Source organism: Triticum aestivum, chromosome 1D, assembly GCF_018294505.1.
Source record: "Triticum aestivum cultivar Chinese Spring chromosome 1D, IWGSC CS RefSeq v2.1, whole genome shotgun sequence".
Lineage (NCBI taxonomy): Eukaryota > Viridiplantae > Streptophyta > Magnoliopsida > Poales > Poaceae > Triticum > Triticum aestivum.
In genome coordinates, this window is record NC_057796.1 from 495,155,163 (window position 1) to 495,177,207 (window position 22,045).

Genomic DNA, 22,045 nt, shown 5'->3' on the forward strand with positions numbered 1-22,045 from the left:
TATGCTACGCATGATTTGGAATTAGCAGCCGTGGTGCATGCATTGAAGACATGGAGACATTTTCTCATCGGAAACCATTGTGAGGTGTATACGGATCACAAGAGTTTGAAGTATATTTTCACGTAGAAGGAGTTAAATCTCAGACAGAGGAGATGGTTGGAGCTCATTAAGGACTATGATATGAGATTGCATTATCACCCAGGAAAGGCTAACGTAGTAGCAGACGCGTTGAGCCGCAAGAGTCATGTCAACACCCTCATGACAGGAGAGTTACCCCAGGAGTTAGCCGAGGACCTTCGCGAGCTATGTTTGGAGATAGTCCCAAGAGGCTATTTAGCGACATTGGAGATTCAGTCTACCTTGATGGAAAGGATCAGAGAAGCCCAGAAGACAGACAAGGAGATTGAAGAGATAAAAGAGAAGATGAGCAAAGGAAAAGCCAAGGGATTTCGTGAGGATGAGCACGATACCTTATGGTTTGAGGACCGCGTATATGTGCCAAATGATCCGGAGATCAGGAAGTTGATTTTGCAAGAAGCCCATGATTCACCGTACTCGATTCACCCAGGGAATACCAAGATGTATTTGGATCTGAAGAAAACTTTCTGGTGGACCGGAATGAAGAAGGATATTGCGGAGTATGTAGCAGTTTGTGATGTGTGTCAGAGAGTGAAGGCAGAGCATCAGAAGCCAGCAGGATTGCTACAACCATTGCCGATACCCGAATGGAAGTGGGATAAAATAGGCATGGATTTTATCACGGGATTACCCAGGACTCGTTCAGGTTATGACTCAATATGGGTTGTAGTCGACCGTTTGACGAAAGTGGCTCATTTCATTCCAGTGAAGACCACTTACACCAGTGCTAAGTTGGCAAAGACATACATGACCAGGATCGTATGTTTGCATGGAGTTCCGAGGACCATTGTATCAGACAGAGGAACCCAGTTTACCTCAAAGTTTTGGAAGCAGTTACATGAAACATTGGGAACCAGGCTAGAATTTAGTACAGCTTTTCACCCGCAGACAGATGGACAGACCGAGAGAGTCAACCAGATTTTGGAGGACATGTTGAGAGTTTGTGCACTAGATTATGGATCTAGTTGGGACGACAACCTGCCATATGCGGAGTTTTCTTATAACAACAGTTATCAAACCAGTTTGAAGATGGCCCCTTTCGAAGCTTTGTACGGAAGGAGGTGTAGAACACCGTTGTTATGGGACGAAGTTGGAGACCGTCAGTTGTTTGGACCAGATTTGATTAAAGAGTCTGAACAGAAAGTGAGGTTGATTCGCGATAGACTCAAGGTAGCCCAATCCAGGCAGAAGAGTTATGCTGATTCTAAACGAAAGGAGACAGTTCACGAAGTCGGAGACCGAGTGTATCTTCGAGTATCACCACTTCGAGGAGTGAAGCGCTTTGGAGTTAAGGGAAAGTTAGCGCCCCGTTTTATCGGACCATACAGAGTTGTGGAACGTATGGGAGAGGTTGCCTACAAGCTGGAATTGCCCGAAGGATTGTCTGGAGTTCATGATGTATTTCACGTTTCCCAGTTAAAGAAGTGCCATGCAGAGATGGCTGAGATACCACTGAGAGATACTGTGCCGCTGGAAGCGATTCAGCTGGAAAGTGATTTGACCTATGAGGAGAAACCAGTTAAGATTCTGGAGTATGCCAGCCGAGTTACCCGCAGTAAGGTTATCAAGTTTTGCAAAGTCCAGTGGAGTCACCACACGGAAGATGAAGCCACCTGGGAGCGAGAGGAAGATCTACGGAAGGACCACTCCCACCTGTTTTCTAGCCAACCCGAATCTCGAGGGCGAGATTCATCTTAAGGGGGGTAGGTTTGTAACATCCCAAATTTTCAATTTGGTATGTTATACATAGATCATCATTGCATATCATGTTTTATTGCATTTTGACAAATCCTCGATAAATCCTAAGCAACTCAAGGACCCTCGAAGAGAGTTGGGGATTTTCTCGAATTTTCATATTTGATTTTCATCAAATAATAAGACGAGGATTTTGGTTCTAATTATTTTCTCTCCGGAAAAATATTTCATTTAAAAAATAAACGAGAGGAGAAAATATGACTTCTCCAAAACAATTGAAATACCGGAGGAAAAGTGTTAAAATCATTTATTGGAATTTATTCGGATTTTATCTGCAAATTTAATTGCATTAAAAAATATTGCATGTTTTCAAAAATTTATTTTGTGTTAAAAAATGTCCACCCTATTCTAGATTTTCTAACTAGACGGGGAAAATTTATTTTATCTTTTTGGATTTTTATTTATTTTTCTACGAATTTTTTCCGCGGAACTTATTTTAAAAAAAACCGCGCCGCCCGACTGGGCCGAGCCCAGCCGAGCCGGCCGCGCCCATTCCGCCCCGTCTCCTCTCCGCGTACGGGAGCGCCGCCGCCGCCGTGTCCATGTTGGACACGGAGAGCCCCGCCGCCGCACCTTGCCCTCCCCAAGCTGCTGCCCCCCCCCGAGCCCCGCACCGTCGCCCTTGCCGGAGTAGCCGACCTCGCCGGACCCCGCCCCCGACGAGGTACTGCCCCGTTCGTTGCCGGTGTTCTTTTAAAAAAACCCGTTCGTTTAAAAAAACCCTAGATCGGTTTTTTTCGGTTTTGTTATTTTGCGAACGTTCACCGAACCGTTCGTTTTAACGAACGCGTTCGTTGGTTTATATCTGATAACGAACATCCGTTCTTTAACCGTTCGTCTGTTTTTCTTTTTCGTCGGATTTTCTGCGATTATCTCAGATTCGATTTCTGATCGAATCTTCGTTTCTGTTTAACTTCTCGCTCGTTTATCGGAATCAGGCGATTCAAACGCCTAGAGTTTCGTCTCGAAATTCTCTTTCCGTTTAACCTACTCAAACAAGTTTTGCTACTGTAAAATTTGACCTAGATCCAGATTAGTAAACGAAGCTTGTTTCTTTCGCAGTTTGACTTTCGTTGCTTCTTTCGAGTTGATTCTTTTTGCAAATCGGAGTTCTTAAGTTGAACTTTCTGGTTGGATCTTTTATTCGAGTTTTACCTGTGCATTAGTTGAGTACTGATTGTCTGCTTGTTTGTTTGCGATAGAGTACCCGGAGTGTGCCGCTTGTTACTTCGAATCGCTAGGTTTTGCGGATCATCAGCAAGGCAAGTAACACTTTGATCATACCTTCCATACCCAGTTTTATTGCATTAGATCTTTTCCTCAAACAATTGCATGATTAGGATCTAATTAAATTGTGGGTATTGGGAAGTAGTTGAGGTACTACCTATTACCTGTTTTATTATCAAACCCTTGGGAGTTACTTCTACGTTGCTATTATATTGCCATGCTATGCTCGTAGACGTGGATTGGGTTTGAGTGATATTCATGACAGATGTGAGATTTTAATAATGGTTTACCTAAGGTGGCAACTAAAACTCACATCTGGATGGATTGAGGCACCTGGAGAACCCAATGTTGTCTGTTTGTATAAGGACCGCCACCCAGGCTCAAAGGGATCATAAGATTATTCATGCTAGAAACTTCCGTGTGCAGCCACAAGCTATTATGGGCTCTAGCATAGTTGAGTAGGTTACATGATCTCTTGAAGAGGTGGGCTAGCAGATGTAGGGAAAAGTAGGTGTACCGGTCCATCCAGAGTAAAGAGTGATTGTTTCTGAAAGACTGTGTCTCGGTCATCCGTTTCTCAAACATCATGCAGTGCGAGAAATAAAGCGGAGGCGATCGAGTCTTGTGGGGAAAAGTGCGCAAACCTCTGGAGAGTGTACAAACTAATCATGGTTAGCCGTGTCCCCGGTTATGGACAACTTGAGTATCTAGTACCTGGATTATCATTTGAATCTCATCACCATGTTACTTTTAATTAATATTGTTGGGTTATTGATGACACTTAATTGGGATTGAGTTGGAGGTACCTTCTCAATGTTTAACAACCACCATGATAGTTAAATAAAGATTATTCCTTTGTAGTATGGAAAAATTGGCTTTTCGCAAAACTGTAACCATAGAGCTTTCCACTAGCCATATATGCATGTAGTATAGCATTATTATTGTTCATTATTCTCTATGTGTTACTTTGCCAGCATATTCTATGTGCTGACCCGTTTTCGGGCTGCAACGTTTCATGTTGCAGACTTTTCAGACGACGAGTAAGGTGCCTTAGGTCGTGGTCTTATACTCAGTGATGCCGCTGGAGTTGATGGACTCACTTATCTTCCAAGTCTTCCGCTGTTATCGTTTTTAGATGGCCTTAAGCCATGTTTGTCATACTTAATCTCTTTGGAGATATTCGATGTAATAAGTGTGTGATTGCTACTCTTTTATAAATCCTCCATTTGTACTGTGCGTGTCAGCATTACTGATCCAGGGATGACACTGGTGCACAGCAGCACAGACCATTTGAGGTCTGGTCACTATAAAGTTGGTATCAGAGCACACGAGCAGGAAAATGGTTCTCTTCGTCCCTCGCCCTTGGTACCAACGTTGTTGCCAACATAACTGACAGGCTATCCTCTGACATGCCTTGCTACCATGACCGTGCAATATGTCGGCGTCCTTCCTACTTTTGAACCACATGGTGGGGCCATAACCCACAGTTCCACAGGATCGAAACCGGACTCCTGTACATCCTTGATTCCAAAGTATCCTTTTTCACTTGCCTTCGTATGTAATTCATGAGCCACCTCCCTAGTGATCTATTCTAGTATCAGACGCAATAATTTTTGTTGTTGTTGCTTTGAACCCCTTTCACCTTTTGATTAGGCATCGAATGATTGCCTGCCCGTTAAAACTTCTCATGATACCTTCATACTTTACTCTCGATGTTTTATTAAGTTTCAACTCGAGAGATACTTCTGCCTCATTCCCTGAATTGTTCACCAGATAATTAACCCTATAAGGGCCAATTCTCCCGAAGTTACTCTTTACTTCCTCACTTAAATCTCGGGACGAGATTTCTTGTAGTGGAGGAGTTTTGTAATGTCCCCAGCATCACACTACAGTAATCCCTTATGATCAATGCCAAGCCATCTTGATTTACAAAGCTTAATCATATTGGACTAGTATCTCTTTTCAAATTCCTTCTCTTAATCCAATTCAAATTCAAAGTGAAAATTTTCAAGTTGCACAAAGTTTCTGGAAAAATGTTCATCATTTAGCAAATATTCCAAAACAATTTATTGTTAAGGGAAAACAACTTCACCACAATGCTAAGATGGACAGAAGCAACTATTACAGTGCAAAACAGCATTTTAAAATGCCTTTCCAATTAGGAAAATTCCATATGGATTCAAATAAATCCCAAGCTTATGGTGGCAGTGCACCACTTCCCCTAGTATCTGTTTTCACCAGTGGCACATTTTTTTGCAAAAGAAAATGCAAAAGGCTACTGTTAAATGAAAATAGAAAAGAAATAATAGAAAGATCAAAATAAAAGGGAAGTAAAAAAGAAAACCCACTATGCCCTGGGCCTAAGTGCACAGTGCACATGCCTAGTGCACAGCCCAGCCCACATAAGGGGTCACCCCTTACCTCTGTTCACCTGAGGCGTGGTGGCCGCCGTTCGACCGCCCGCAGCCAAGGATGGCCACGCGGCGGTCATCCGCCGCTCCCCCGTCGCCTACTAGGTCGCCCCCGACCTAAACCCTAACCCTAACGCCCCCAGTTCCCCTCTACTTCGCGCCGCTCCTCACTCCCCCATCATCCTGTGCGCCTCCGTCGCCGCTTGCCGTCGCAGCCGCGGCTACCGACCTCGCCTCGCCTCGCCGACCTGTCCACCAGCTCCGCCGTCGTCGACTTCCTTGTCCCCGTCCACGAGCCCAAGCCGGGGAGCACCACAGGCAGCGGATCGAACTGCCCTCCTTCCGCCTCTGCTCCGGCGACCCCCTTCTAATCCGGCGACGCCTGCTGCTATTACTAACCTTCCAGGGGCTTTACGTAGCCGCCCGGTGAGCCTCGCCTCTCTCCCCTCCGTCTTCTCGCCGTTGTCGCAACCGTAGGTGTCGTTCCCCACATGTCCGAGCTCGCCTCCGCCGAGCTCATCGCCGGCCATGTTCCGGTGACCGAACGCCCGCGCAAGCGTGTCCATCATGCTCGCCCGCACGCGTAGACGCCATACGTGCTCAGCACTGCTCGTTTTGCTCGACGTTGCGCCGTTTGCAAGCTCGCCGTGCCTCGGGTCTCCGCCGTCCATGTCGCCGGCGACGACTCCGGCCAACCCTGCTCGCGTCACCACCCGCGTTGGACGCGGTGTTCTCCACTCGTTCGAACACAAATCACGACGCACGTTTTGGCCTGCTGAAGCGAAAGTCCCGACGAACTCCGGCGAGAAACCGCCGCGGACGCGCTCGCCGGAGCTCCTCCGGCGCCGGTCCTGACCTGGCGTGGCGTGGGCCCGCCCACTGCCGCTGATAGTTGGCCCCTGCGCCTCTGTTTGACCGCGTTGACCACGGTCAACGCGGGGTACTATTCCCCAGCCACTGACATATAGGCCCCACCACGTAATTAGGTTAGTCAAACGTTTTTAAAAATAAACTTAATTAGTTAAAACCTGACCAGCCACTGACATGTGGGGCCCAGCTTCTAATTAGCCTCAGTTTAGTTAAATTTAACTTCTGTTAGTCCACTCTCTATGACAGGTGGGACCCACTGGTCAGTTTGACCTGGTCAGCCGTCCTGTTGACTTCTGACGTCACAATGATGTCATGCTGACATAGTATTTCTTTTCTGTCAATTTAATTAATTCCAGAAAATGTTTAAATCTTTAGAAATTCATAGAAAATAAACCGTAGCTCGGATGGAAAAACTTTATACATGAAACTTGCTCAGAACGACGAGACGAACCCGAATACGCTAACCACATACCTGTCAGATGCCTCTAATTATCTGAACATGGAACATTCCCCTCCGGTCATCTGCCTGACACAGGTCCAGAACCGGGAATACATTCTCGGTTGAATTCCCCCTTCACCTATATCATGTAGCCATACGTTAGGTCACACCCGGCACAACATATTGCCATGTTATGCTTTGTGATGCTATGTTTGCTTTATATTTACTGTTTCTTCCCCCTCTTCTCTTCGGTAGACCCCGAGACCGATGCTGCCCTTGTGATCGACTACGTCGACGACGACCCCTCCTTGCCAGAGCAATCAGGCAAACCCCCCCTTTGATCATCCCGATATCGCCCATTCCATTCTCTCATGCTTGCATTAGATTTTGCTATTGTTATTGTTTGCTCCTATTCTGATGCATAGCCTGCTTTTGTAACCTGCTTATTGTTACCTTACCTGCTTATCCTAAACTGCTTAGTATAGGTTGGTTAGTGATCCATCAGTGACCCCCACCTTGTCCTTGTTGCCCCTGCTTCATCATCGAAGACCCGATCAACGAGATCGAAGACCAGGCCCCGGCACCGCACATCACTTTCCCCTTAGTTGCTCGACACTGCTGGGTTACTATCGAGTGCCGAGGGTGAGACCTCTACAGCATTTCTGATGTTAACCCTATAGTGTAGCTATTCGGTCGTGGTCATCGAGGGTGATTCTGCCTTAACCACTTTCGATACGACTCTGTCGGGCAACCCCTCAAGTGTGAACCTCGGGGGTGATTCCTCTTACGTTCACCTTGATGATTACATCGAGTGGAATTGACCGGGGGTGATTCCTCGGGTTTTCCCCTTGATGTTTAGACACACAGTTACTATGATTACTATGACTTTACACTGAACCATGTTACTAAAGACGGGTCGACCCTGAGGGGTACCCGCGCGAGCATAATTGCGAGTGATGTGGCGTCGGGTTGACCTGGAAGGTGCCCGCGAGATAATTACGAGGCATGGCCGGGCATTCTTAGCCCTTGCCGCAAGTCCTCAAGACGGGGCAACGGGGTCACATCTTTCGTGAGTCTCTGCTTGTTACCGCGCGTTCCTAATCCACCATGATTTGGATATTTGATCCGAGGGGCCTCTGGCCTGATAGCACTAACCATCACGTGGGCATAGTATGGGCGTTCTGCGTCGTATACATCAGCCAAAGCTTAATAGACGTCAGCGACTGAGCGGCGTGCGCCGGGTTGGACTGGTAAGCACCTGCCTTTTTTAAGGAGGTAGCTAGGTCTGCTCACCGGCCGCGTTCGCAACGTGCAGGAGTTCCCGGGGAGATGGCCCATGACCCCTGGGGGCATAGGTTTAGTCTGACGTGCTGACCTCTCTATTAAGCCTAGGTCGGGTTGCGGCGTATTGTTTAGCCGAGGCCGGGCATGACCCAGGAAAGTGTGTCCGGACAGAGTTAATCGAGCGTGGTGGGTAAGTTGGTGCACCCCTGGAGGGAAGAAAACATCTATCGATAGCCTGTCCTACGGTAACGGACACTTGGAGTTGTATCCCGATCGATACAACTAGAACTGGATACTTGTGATGAGAATTGGTTTGTGATGATAACTGGATATTATGGCTCTGGGATTGCTTTCTCGCAGGGAGTCGAGAAAGGATTTTTGGCCGAGGTTGATAACACTTCTACTACTTTACTTTATGCTACTCTCATCTCTTCTGATGCTGCAAGATGCTTGGAGCTGCTTGAAGATGCTAGTCTTCGATAGGCTAGGTTTTCCCCTTCTTTTCTGGCATTCTATAGTCCAGTCCACATATACAGCCCTTTTCGTTGATACCGATGCATATGTAGTGTATATCCTTGCTTGCGAGTACATTGGATGAGTACTCACGGTTGCTTTGCTCCCCTTTTCCCCCTTCCTTCTTCTTTCCGGTTGATGCAACCAGATGTCGGAGCCTAGGAGTCAGATGCCAACGTCGATGCCTACTACTACGTGGAGACCGCCGACGACCAGGAGTAGTTAGGAGGCTCCCAGGCAGGAGGCCTTGCCTTTTCGATCGATGTTGCTTTTGTGCTAGCCTTCATAAGGCAAACTTGTCTAACTTATGTCTGTACTCAGATATTGTTGCTTCCGCTGACTCTTGTGTTTTCGAGCTATGTATTCGAGCCCTCGAGGCCCCTGGCTTGTAATATAAAGCTTGTATTATTTTTAATTTGTGTCTAGAGTTGTGTTGTGATATCTTCCTGTGAGTCCTTGATCTTGATCGTACACATATGCGTGTATGATTAGTGTACGATTGAATCGAGGGCGTCACATACAATCGCTTGAATCAAGTGGGAGTTAATCTTCCAGATAAGATAGTGATTGACAGAGTTCTCTAGTCACTATCACCAAGCTACTAGAACTTTGTGATGAACTATAATATGCAAGGGTTGACTAAAATGATTCCCAATCTCTTCACGATGCTGAAATCGGTGAAGGTAGAAATCAAGAAAGAGCATCAAGTGTTGATGGTTAACAAGACCACTAGTTTCAAGAAAAAGGGTGAGGGAAAGAAAGGGGCCTTCAAGAAGGATGGCAAACAAGTTGCCACTCCCGTGAAGAAGCCCAAAGCTGAACGCAAGCCTGAAACTGAGTGCTTCTACTGCGAAGAAAATGGTCACTAGAAGTGGAACTGCCCCAAATACTTGGCGGATAAGAAGGATGGCAAAGTGAACAAAGGTATATTTGATATACATGTTATTGATGTGTATTTTACTAGTGTTCGTAGTAACCCCTAGGTATTTGATATTGGTTCAGTTGCTAAGATTAGTTACTCGAAACAGGAGTTGCAGAGACTAGTTAACAGTGAGGTGACGATGTGTGTTGGAAATGATTCCAAGGTTGATATGATCACCATCGCACACTCCCTCTACCTTCGGGATTAGTGTTGAAGCTAAATAAATGTTATTTGGTGTTTGCGTTGAGCATGAATATGATTAGATTATGTTTATTGCAATACGTTTATTCATTTAAGTTAGAGAATTGTTGTTCTGTTTACATGAATAAAACCTTCTATGGTCATACACCCAATGTAAATGGTTTATTGAATCTTGATCGTAGTGATACACATATTCATAATATTGATACCAAAAGATGCAAAGTTGATGATGATAGTGCAACATACTTGTGCCACTTCCATTTAGTATTGGTGTAAAGTGCATGAAGAAACTCCATGCAGATGGACATTTGGAATCACTTGATTATGAATCATTTGATACTTGCGAACCATGCCTCATGGGCAAGATGACTAAAATTGTAGGATCGAAAGTATGTCTAGAGGGGGGGGTGATTAGACTACTTGACCAAATAAAAATCTAGCCTTTTCCCAATTTTAGTTCTTGGCAGATTTTAGCAACTTAGCACAAGTCAAGCAATCAACCTACACATGCAATTCTAAGAGTATAGCAGCGGAATGTAAAACAATTGCATATGAAGGTAAAGGGGAGGGGATTGAGGAGGCAAACACAATTGGAGACACGGATGTTTTTGTCGTGGTTCCGATAGGTGGTGCTATCGTACATCCACGTTGATGGAGACTTCAACCCATGAAGGGTAACGGCTGCGCGAGTCCACGGAGGTCTCCACGCACGAAGGGTCCACGAAGAAGCAACCTTGTCTATCCCACCATGGCCGTCGCCCACAAAGGACTTGCCTCACTAGGGTAGATCTTCACGAAGTAGGCGATCTCCTTGCCCTTACAAACTCCTTGGTTCAACTCCACAATCTTGTCGGAGGCTCCCAAGTGACACCTAGCCAATCTAGGAGACACCACTCTCCAAGAAGTAACAAATGGTGTGTTGATGATGAACTCCTTGCTCTTGTGCTTCCAATGATAGTCTCCCCAACACTCAACTCTCTCTCACAGGATTTGGATTTGGTGGAAAGAAGATTTGAGTGGAAAGCAACTTGGGGAAGGCTAGAGATCAAGATTCATATGGTAGGAATGGAATGTCTTGACCTCAACACAAGTGTAGGTGGTTCTCTCTCAGAAAATGTAAGTTGGAAGTGTAGGCACGTTCTGAGGGCTCTCTCCATGAATGAAGAGTGGGTGGAGGGGTATATATATAGCCTCCACACAAAATCTAACCGTTACACAACTTACCAATCTCGGTGGGACCGAATCGTGAAACTCGGTCGTACCGATTTAGCAAATAATGTGACCGTTAGGATTTTTGGTGGGACCGACATGTCAACTCGGTAGGACCGGTATGGTTAGGGTTAGGGCATAACGTAATCTCGATGAGACCGATTACACAAACTCGGTGGGACCGATTTTGGTAATAAGCTAACCAGAGAGTTGGTCAGGCAAACTCGGTGGGACCGATTCGCTCATCTCGGTGGGACCGAAACAGAATCTTGGTGGGACCGATCGCTCATCTCGGTTTGACCGAAACGTTACGAAGGGAAACAGAGAGATTACAATCCCATCTCGGTGAGACCGAGATCCCTATTGGTGAGACCGATTTGACTAGGGTTTGTGGCAGTGGCTATGACATCTGAACTCGGTGGCGCCGGATAGAAAGAATTGGTGGGGCCGAGTTGGACTTTTGGTTTGGGTCATATGTGGGTTGAGAAAGTAGTTGAGGGCTTTGGAGCATATCACTAAGCATTTTGAGCAAGAAAGCCATTAAGCAACACCTCATCCCTCCTTGATAGTATTGGCTTTTCCTATAGACTCAATGTGATCTTGGATCACTAAAATAGAAAATGTAGAGTCTTGTGCTTTGAGCTTGAGCCAATCCTTTTATCCTTAGCATTTTGAGGGATCCACTTTTCTCATCCATGCCATGCCAATCATTGAGCTTTCCTGAAATATTTATCTTGAAATAGCATTAGCTCAATGAGATATATGTTGTTAGGAATTACCAAAACCACCCAGGGATAGTTGCACTTTCAAAAACTCCATTCTCCGGAACAATGGAGCGAGCTAATGACTTATTGGAAATAATACATATCGATGTATGCGGTCCGATGAGTGTTGAAGCACGCGGTGGGTATCATTATTTTCTGGCCTTCACAAATGATTTGAGTAGGTATGGGTATATCTACTTGATGAAACACAAGTCTAAAACATTTGAAAAGTTCAAAGAATTTCAGAGTGAAGTGGAGAATCATCGTAACAAGAAAATGAAGTTTCTATGATCTGATCACGGAGGCGAATATTTGAGTTACGAGTTTAGCCTTCATTTAAAACAATATGGAGTTGTTTCACAACTCACGCCACCTAGAACACCACAGCGTAATGGTGTGTCTGAACGTCGTAATCGCACTTTATTAGATATGGTGCGAACTATGATGTCTCTTACCGATTTACCACTATCGTTTCGGGCTTATGCATTAGAGACAGCCGCATTCACGTTAAATAGGGTGCCGTCTAAATCCGTTGAGATGACACCGTATGAAATGTGGTTTGACAAGAAACCTAAGCTATCATTTCTTAAAGTTTGGGGTTGCGACACTTATGTCAAGAGGCTTCAGCCTGATAAGCTCGAACCCAAATCGGAGAAGTGCGTCTTCATAGAATACCTGAAGGAAACAATTGTGTACACCTTCTACCACAAATCCGACGGCAATATCTTTGTTGCCAAGAATGAAATCTTTCTAGAGAAGGAGAGTGGGAGGAAAGTAGAACTTGATGAGGTAACTGTACCTTCTCTCAATTTGGAAAGTAGCACATCAGAGAAATTTGTTCCCATGATGCATACACCAACTAGAGAGGAAGTTAATGATGATGATCATGAAACTTCAGATCAAGTTACTAATGGATCTCATAGGTCGAACAGGGCACGTTTCGCACCAGAGTGGTACAGTAATCCTGTCCTGGAAGTCATGTTACTAGACCATGGCGAACCTATGAATTATGAAGAAGCTATGATGAGCCTAGATTCTGACAAATGGCTTGAGGACATGAAATTTGAGATAGGATCCGTGTATGAGAATAAAGTGTGGACTTTGGTGGACTTGCCCGATGATCGGCAATTGCTACACTCTCCAAAATGGTGTATTACTGGTTCTCCTTTGTTACTAGTGAAACTTGTTTTAGTTGTGTACTGATAAATCTGAATGTGATGCATTAATATGTTTTTTTACTGATAATTGCTTTGTTTAGGGATGAAACATCCTATTCTTGGTATGTGTTGCATGCTTATTTCTTTTTGTGTGAAATCTTTTGGTTGCAGGGCACTTCAAGCAACAAATGATACTGCCCAGGAGGCTTTCTTAAATAACATTTGTTCAGAGTAAGACATACCAAATGCATTATTTAGTGCATTTTTTGGAGAATGTTGGTCCATTCATTTTCTATACTTATTGATATGTTTTATATGATGCTTCCTTGTATTAGTTTTTTTGTGTCCTGCTATTTACTGTCCCAAGCAATGATTTATTTGTTTTATTGGAATGGCAGGGGTTCATTCTTCAAAGAGCTTTTATCTCAGAAGGCTCTGCCGATCGAGGATTTGACATCATTTTGTGGCGACTATGATTATCCGGCAAACAACTAAAATGCTTGATCACAGGTCAGTTTTTGATTTTAGCACAAAACAATCTTGGACAATCTTTTATTGATTTTCTTAAATGGGAAAAACCTCTTGCTTGTGCAGCTGGGAGGATGCATATTCTATCATAAAATATGAGATGGCTTTAGGCCATATTGAATACGAGATGCTCCACCAGGGCATGAGGGGTTTGGTAAGAGATTCCCTCCTTATTTAATTTATCATGAATGGTTTTGTTCAATTGCTTGTTCTGTAATAGTTGCGGATGTTTTTATTCAGATGTCTGGTCTGTGCCTCCGATTTATACTGTCTATTGTATTGTTGCATATGTTTTTGTTCGATTTATTCAGATGATTCCATGTTATAGTTTCACTACCCTAGTTTATCTTGACTGTGTTAGTCATTGTCGTCTCTTTGGTTATGTTCCATGTGAAACCGTTGCTCCTCATATTCGTTGTCTAGTGATTTATTTTTTGTTTGCAGTAACCAACATGGGCAATTGTACTAAAATCTTATACTTTTTATATTCAATTTTATAAAATATATTTACATACTAATATTTAATATTACTTGATTAATCATAAATAACACAATTAAGTCGCTAAATATCAATTACAATGTTGTTTGTTATGAAATTTTAGTGTCTCTTAAAAAATATATTTGTGTTATGATGCGTTGAAATTTTATTTTGTGAAAAAAATCATGTCTCTCTTAGATGAATTATGACGTGTATAGATGTTTGCACCATTTTAGGTAGGATCAATAAATATGTTGCCAGGAAGCTATGACATATGACATAAAAAATATCTTTAGAGATGTTTGTAGAATGCGCGATTGTTTATGTTGTGCGTAATTACATAGAAAAATAGATGGCGTATGTAACATCCTGGTTTTTTGAGGTTGTGAAAACTGAAAACAAATGAGGGTTAATAAAATTATAATTGGAGATTTTAGTCAAGAATTTAAAATGAATTAATATAAAATGGAAGTAGCAATTGAGTTTGACGCACATTTCCGGTTTGATGTACATGTTTAGATTTAGATTTGTACAAGAAGCATTTCGTGTGCTTTGTTGTGCCTCGTCTGCAGATGGACTGTGGCATCCACATTTGTATATGCCATGACAACCTAACACACTCAATGCAGGGACATGCATCAATATTGGCCTACTGACATAAACATCAGCGACATGTCAAAATATGTTTGCATCCCCCTACTGTGATTGTATTAGTGGCAATAATATTTCATCATATCGCCATGGAGAAACTACAACGGATCATTACCTCACATCAGCAAAAGAAATACAACACATCAACCCAAAATCGGAAACTAAAAAGCAAAGATTCCTCTCCATGCCATGACAAAAAAAACACCGTGGATAAAAGAGCAAAGGTTTCCCATGAGTGAAAGACCATTATAAGAGTAAGCATCAACCATTCAGATAAAAGAAACACCCAACTACCAACTAAGAAAACTTCCAACATCAATCCAAGCCAAACTCGTGAAGCATGCCAACAACAAGCTGCTCTAGTGTACCAACACACTCCATAAAAACAACTAATAACATCCATACAATCAAATGCATGAGAACCGCACACTGAAAAATCTGCATACTCAAAGGGAAGTGAGAAGTACACCCACCCCATGGCAAGACAACAAACAAAGGAAAGGAAAAGACACTACTCCTAGAAGATGAGGCCTCAACCACATGACCAGTCAGAAAAGACCATCCCAACTAGTGATGCTGCAACCATTGAATGTCCAGCCGTTGAATGACCGGCTAGGAAAGACGCCACTCCTAGCCGCATACTTGCAGCTAGCAGTGTAATACACCAGGGGTGGCCCCTCGGTGGGAAGCCTGGCAGTAGGCCTGCCTCGGGGCTCAGGTGGCCTGATAGAGACCCGAGTAGGGGGTAGCCCGGAGGCCCAAAGAAATCAGGAGATTCCTTGGCATGTAAGCCAAGATGGCAGCGGTATGAGAATGGTCGAACCCCATCTCAACCCTAGCTCTCATCATCTATATAAGGTGGGCCTAGGGGTAGACATTCCAATCTACAACGTAGCGTATACTCTCCGTAGGCATATACTTTCTCCACCGTACACGAGGTGCTCCACATTAATACAAATAGAAAGCAAGATGTAGGGTATTACCTCACAATGAGGGCCCGAACCTAGGTAAACCCCCTTGTGCAGACCCCTCTCTGATACTTCTGGCAGCATTCACCATCCTACCGAGAGTACTGACAGTTTTCTGAACGTCATTTGGCGCGCCAGGGGTTATGCCGGTCGGAGACCGAATCCATATTGATCTCCCATCGCTGCTGAGAGCTCCGTGCTAGGAGAGAGCCTTAATTACCATTGGCTCCCTTAATTACAATTGGCTCCCTCACCTTCGCCGCAGAGAGGTCAGGAAGGTTCAATATCAACCCACCGACCTTCCCGACCCGCACCATCTTCTTTGGGGGTCATTGGCGTTTGTCATCGACCGGTATAGCGACCTCAACAGATCACATGCATCGCCCTATCAGGAGGTTCCACGGTGTCTATACCACGGACCTCTGACTCAAAGGACGACGGCCTCGCGTCCGAGGCCCGAATCCTGGCCTCGAGATTGGATCGCTGCATCGACCTCTCGACAGCCCACCGGCCTCCATGGTGTGCGACAATTGCTTCAACGACCACGTCCCGGAAGATTGCATCTGGCACAGATACGCCTTGGACTGTAGCCTCAGCTCGGCTAGCCTCGTCTCGCTCCTAGAGATGGAGGACAATGAAGTTGGCATCATCTCCACCTCGGAGACCGGGAACAGCGAGGCAACCCCAGGCCCCAGCACCGGTGTCAGCGTCTAACGACGAAGAAGCCGCGTGGGCCATCACTCTGGATTAAGTCCTGATGACTAGCGCTAGCTCGCACTAAACGCTCACGAGCGGTGACCTATTGGCATGCTCGCTAGCTCTTTGGTCTCTCGTTTGTTCGATCGCCCGGCTTGCTTTGCTCGTATCTTTTTCCAGTCGATTCCTACTGCTACCGTGTACGGGAAAATGTGTTTCCGGTTTCCTTAAACAAAACAAATTGACAAATTTTACAAGCCACGGGATCATAATGAGCTCAATGTGACTAAGGAGTTAGCCACGGGATCATGCATTACGGTACGAGTAAAGTGACTTGCCGGTAACGAGATTGAACAAGGTATTGGGATACCGACGATCGAATCTCGGGCAAGTAACGTACCGATTGACAAAGGGAATTGTATACGGGATTGATTGAATCCTCGACATCGTGGTTCATCCGATGAGATCATCGTGGAACATGTGGGAGCCAACATGGGTATCCAGATCCCGCTATTGGTTATTGACCGGAGAGGCGTCTCGGTCATGTCTGCATGTCTCCTGAACCCGTAGGGTCTACACACTTAAGGTTCGGTGATGCTAGGGTTGTAGAGATATTAGTATGCGGAAACCCGAAAGTTGTTCGGAGTCCCGGACGTCACGGGGAGTTCCGGAATGGTCCAGAGGTAAAGAATTATATATAGGAAGTCCAGTTTCGGCCACCGGGAAAGTTTCGGGGGTTATCGGTATTGTACCGGGACCACCGGAAGGGTCCCGGGGGTCCACCGGGTGGGGCCACCTATCCCGAAGGGCCCCATGGGCTGAAGTGGGAAGGGAACCAGCCCTTAGTGGGCTGGGGCGCCCCCCTTGGGCCTCCCCCTGCGCCTAGGGTTGGAAACCCTAGGGGTGGGGGCGCCCCACTTGCCTTGGGGGGCAAGCCACCCCCTTGGCCGCCGCCCCCCCTCAGATGGGATCTCCAGGGTGGCCGGCGCCCCCCCAGGACCCCTATAAATAGTGGGGGGGAGGGAGGGCAGCAACACCACAGCCCCTGGCGCCTCCCTCTCCCCCTGCAACACCTCTCCCTCCCGCTTGTGCTTGGCGAAGCCCTGCCGGGATCCCCGCTACTTCCACCACCACGCCGTCGTGCTGCTGGATCTCCATCAACCTCTCCTTCCCCCTTGCTGGATCAAGAAGGAGGAGACGTCGCTGCTCCGTACGTGTGTTGAACGTGGAGGTGCCGTCCGTTCGGCACTCGGTCATCGGTGATTTGGATCACGGCGAGTACGACTCCATCAACCCCGTTCACTAGAACGCTTCCGCTCGCGATCTACAAGGGTATGTAGATGCACTCCTTTCCCCTCGTTGCTAGTATACTCCATAGATGGATCTTGGTGATGCGTAGGAAATTTTAAAATTCTGCTACGATCCCCAACAGTGGCATCATGAGCCAGGCCTATGCGTAGTTACTATGCATGAGTAGAACACAAAGCAGTTGTGGGCGTAGATGTTGTCAATTTTTCTTGCCACTACTAGTCTTATCTTGTTTCGGCGGTATTGTGGGATGAAGCGGCCCGGACCGACCTTACACGTACGCTTACGTGAGACAGGTTCCACCGACTGACATGCACAAATTGCATAAGGTGGCTAGCGGGTGTCTGTCTCTCCCACTTTAGTCGGAACGGATTCGATGAAAAGGGTCCTTATGAAGGGTAAATAGAAATTGGCATATCACGTTGTGGTTTTACGTAGGTAAGAAACGTTCTTGCTAGAAACCTATAGAAGCCACGTAAAAACTTGCAACAACAATTAGAGGACGTCTAACTTGTTTTTGCAGCATGTGCCTTGTGACGTGATATGGCCAGAAGATGTGATGAATGATATATGTGATGTATGAGATTGATCATATTCTTGTAATAGGAATCACGACTTGCATGTCGATGAGTATGACAACCAGCAGGAGCCATAGGAGTTGTCTTTATTTTCTGTATGACCTGCGTGTCATTGAATAATGCCATGTAAATTACTTTACTTCATTGCTAAACGCGTTAGCCATAGAAGTAGAAGTAATCGTTGGCGTGACAACTTCATGAAGACACGATGATGGAGATCATGGTGTCATGCCGGTGACGAAGATGATCATGGCGCCCCGAAGATGGAGATCAAAGGAGCAAAATGATATTGGCCATATCATGTCACTATTTGATTGCATGTGATGTTTATCATGTTTTGCATCTTATTTGCTTAGAACGACGGTAGTAAGTAAGATGATCCCTTATAATAATTTCAAGAAAGTGTTCCCCCTAACTGTGCACCGTTGCGAAGGTTCGTTGTTTCGAAGCACCACGTGATGATCGGGTGTGATAGATTCTAACGTTCGCATACAACGGGTGTTGACGAGCCTAGCATGTACAGACATGGCCTCGGAACACACGCAATACACTTAGGTTGACTTGACGAGCCTAGCATGTACAGACATGGCCTCGGAACACGGAAGACCGAAAGGTCGAGCATGAGTCGTATAGAAGATACGATCAACATGGAGATGTTCACCGATCTTGACTAGTCCGTCTCACGTGATGATCGGACACGGCCTAGTTAACTCGGATCATGTTTCACTTAGATGACTAGAGGGATGTCTATCTGAGTGGGAGTTCATTGAATAACTTGATTAGATGAACTTAATTATCATGAACTTAGTCTAAAAAAAACTTTACAATATGTCTTGTAGATCAAATGGCCCACGTTGTCCTCAACTTCAACGCGTTCCTAGAGAAAACCAAGCTGAAAGATGATGGCAGCAACTATACGGACTGGGTCCGGAACCTGAGGATCATCCTCATAGCTGCCAAGAAAGTTATGTCCTAGAAGCACCGCTAGGTGAAGCACCAATCCCAGAGAACCAAGACGTTATGAACGCTTGGCAATCACGTGCTGATGATTACTCCCTCGTTCAGTGCGGCATGCTTTACAGCTTAGAACCGGGTCTCCAAAAGCGTTTTGAGAAACATGGAGCATATGAGATGTTCGAAGAGCTGAAAATGGTTTTCCAAGCTCATGCCCGGGTCGAGAGATATGAAGTCTCCGACAAGTTCTTCAGCTGTAAAATGGAGGAAAATAGTTCTGTTAGTGAGCACATACTCAGAATGTCTGGGTTACACAACCGCTTGTCTCAGCTGGGAGTTAATCTCCCGGATGACGCGGTCATTGACAGAATCCTTCAGTCGCTTCCACCAAGCTACAAGAGCTTTGTGATGAACTTCAATATGCAGGGGATGGAAAAGACCATTCCCGAGGTATATTCAATGCTGAAATCAGCGGAGGTGGAGATCAAAAAGGAACATCAAGTGTTGATGGTGAATAAAACCACTAAGTTCAAGAAAGGCAAGGGTAAGAAGAACTTCAAGAAGGACGGCAAGGGAGTTGCGCGCCCGGTAAGCCAGTTGCCGGGAAGAAGTCAAAGAATGGACCCAAGCCTGAGACTGAGTGCTTTTATTGCAAGGGAAGTGGTCACTGGAAGCGGAACTGCCCCAAATACTTAGCGGACAAGAAGGACGGCAACACCAAAGGTATATGTGATATACATGTAATTGATGTGTACCTTACCAGTACTCGTAGTAGCTCCTGGGTATTTGATACCGGTGCGGTTGCTCATATTTGTAACTCAAAACAGGAACTGCGGAATAAGCGGAGACTGGCAAAGGACGAGGTGACGATGCGCGTCGGGAATGGTTCCAAGGTCGATGTGATCGCCGTCGGCACACTGCCTCTACATTTACCTACGGGATTAGTTTTAAACCTCAATAATTGTTATTTAGTGCCAGCTTTGAGCATGAACATTGTATCTGGATCTCGTTTAATTCGAGATGGCTACTCATTTAAATCCGAGAATAATGGTTGTTCTATTTATATGAGAGATATGTTTTATGGTCATGCCCCGCTGGTCAATGGTTTATTCTTGATGAATCTCGAACGTGATGTTACACATATTCATAGTGTGAATACCAAAAGATGTAAAGTTGATATCGATAGTCCCACATACTTGTGGCACTGCCGCCTTGGTCACATTGGTGTCAAACGCATGAAGAAGCTCCATGCAGATGGACTTTTGGAGTCTCTTGATTACAAATCACGGCATGGAACACTGGACAGCGGTCAAGAATATCCTGAAGTACCTGAAGAGGACTAAGGATATGTTTCTCGTTTATGGAGGTGACGAAGAGCTCGTCGTAAAGGGTTACGTCGATGCTAGCTTCGACACAGATCTGGATGACTCGAAGTCACAAACCGGATACGTGTATATTTTGAATGGAGGGGCAGTAAGCTGGTGCAGTTGCAAGCAAAGCGTCGTGGCGGGATCTACATGTGAAGCGGAGTACATGGCGGCCTCAGAGGCAGCACAGGAAGCAGTCTGGATAAAGGAGTTCATTACCGACCTAGGGGTGATTCCCAATGTGTCGGGCCCGATGACTCTCTTCTATGACAACACTGGAGCTATTGCCCTTGCCAAGGAGCCAAGGTTTCACAGGAAGACCAGGCATATCAAGCGTCGCTTCAACTCCATTCGTGAAAGTGTTCAAAATGGAGACATATATATTTGTAAAGTACATACGGACCTGAATGTAGCAGATCCGTTGACTAAACCTCTCCCTAGAGCAAAACATGATCAACACCAGAACTCTATGGGTGTTCGATTCATCACAATGTAACTAGATTATTGACTCTAGTGCAAGTGGGAGACTGTTGGAAATATGCCCTAGAGGCAATAATAAATGGTTATTATTATATTTCTTTGTTCATGATAATTGTCTATTGTTCATGCTATAATTGTGTTATCCGGAAATCGTAATACATGTGTGAATACATAGACCACAACATGTCCCTAGTGAGCCTCTAGTTGACTAGCTCGTTGATCAACAGATAGTCATGGTTTCCTGACTATGGACATTGGATGCCATTGATAACGGGATCACATCATTAGGAGAATGATGTGATGGACAAGACCCAATCCTAAGCATAGCACAAAAGATCGTGTACTTCGTTTGCTAGAGCTTTTCCAATGTCAAGTATCATTTCCTTAGACCATGAGATCGTGCAACTCCCGGATACCGTAGGAGTGCTTTGGGTGTGCCAAACGTCACAATGTAACAGGGTGACTATAAAGGTACACTACGGGTATCTCCGAAAGTGTCTGTTGAGTTGGCACGGATCGAGACTGGGATTTGTCACTCCGTATGACGGAGAGGTATCTCTGGGCCCACTCGGTAATGCATCATCATAATGAGCTCAATGTGACTAAGGAGTTAGCCACGGGATCATGCATTACGGTACGAGTAAAGTGACTTGCCGGTAACGAGATTGAACAAGGTATTGGGATACCGACGATCGAATCTCGGGCAAGTAACGTACCGATTGACAAAGGGAATTGTATACGGGATTGATTGAATCCTCGACATCGTGGTTCATCCGATGAGATCATCGTGGAACATGTGGGAGCCAACATGGGTATCCAGATCCCGCTGTTGGTTATTGACCGGAGAGGCGTCTCAGTCATGTCTGCATGTCTCCCGAACCCGTAGGGTCTACACACTTAAGGTTCGGTGACGCTAGGGTTGTAGAGATATTAGTATGAGGAAACCCGAAAGTTGTTCGGAGTCCCGGATGAGATCCCGGACGTCACGAGGAGTTCCGGAATGGTCCGGAGGTAAAGAATTATATATAGGAAGTCCAGTTTCGGCCACCGGGAAAGTTTCGGGGGTTATCGGTATTGTACCGGGACCACCGGAAGGGTCTCGGGGGTCCACCGGGTGGGGCCACCTATCCCGGAGGGCCCCATGGGC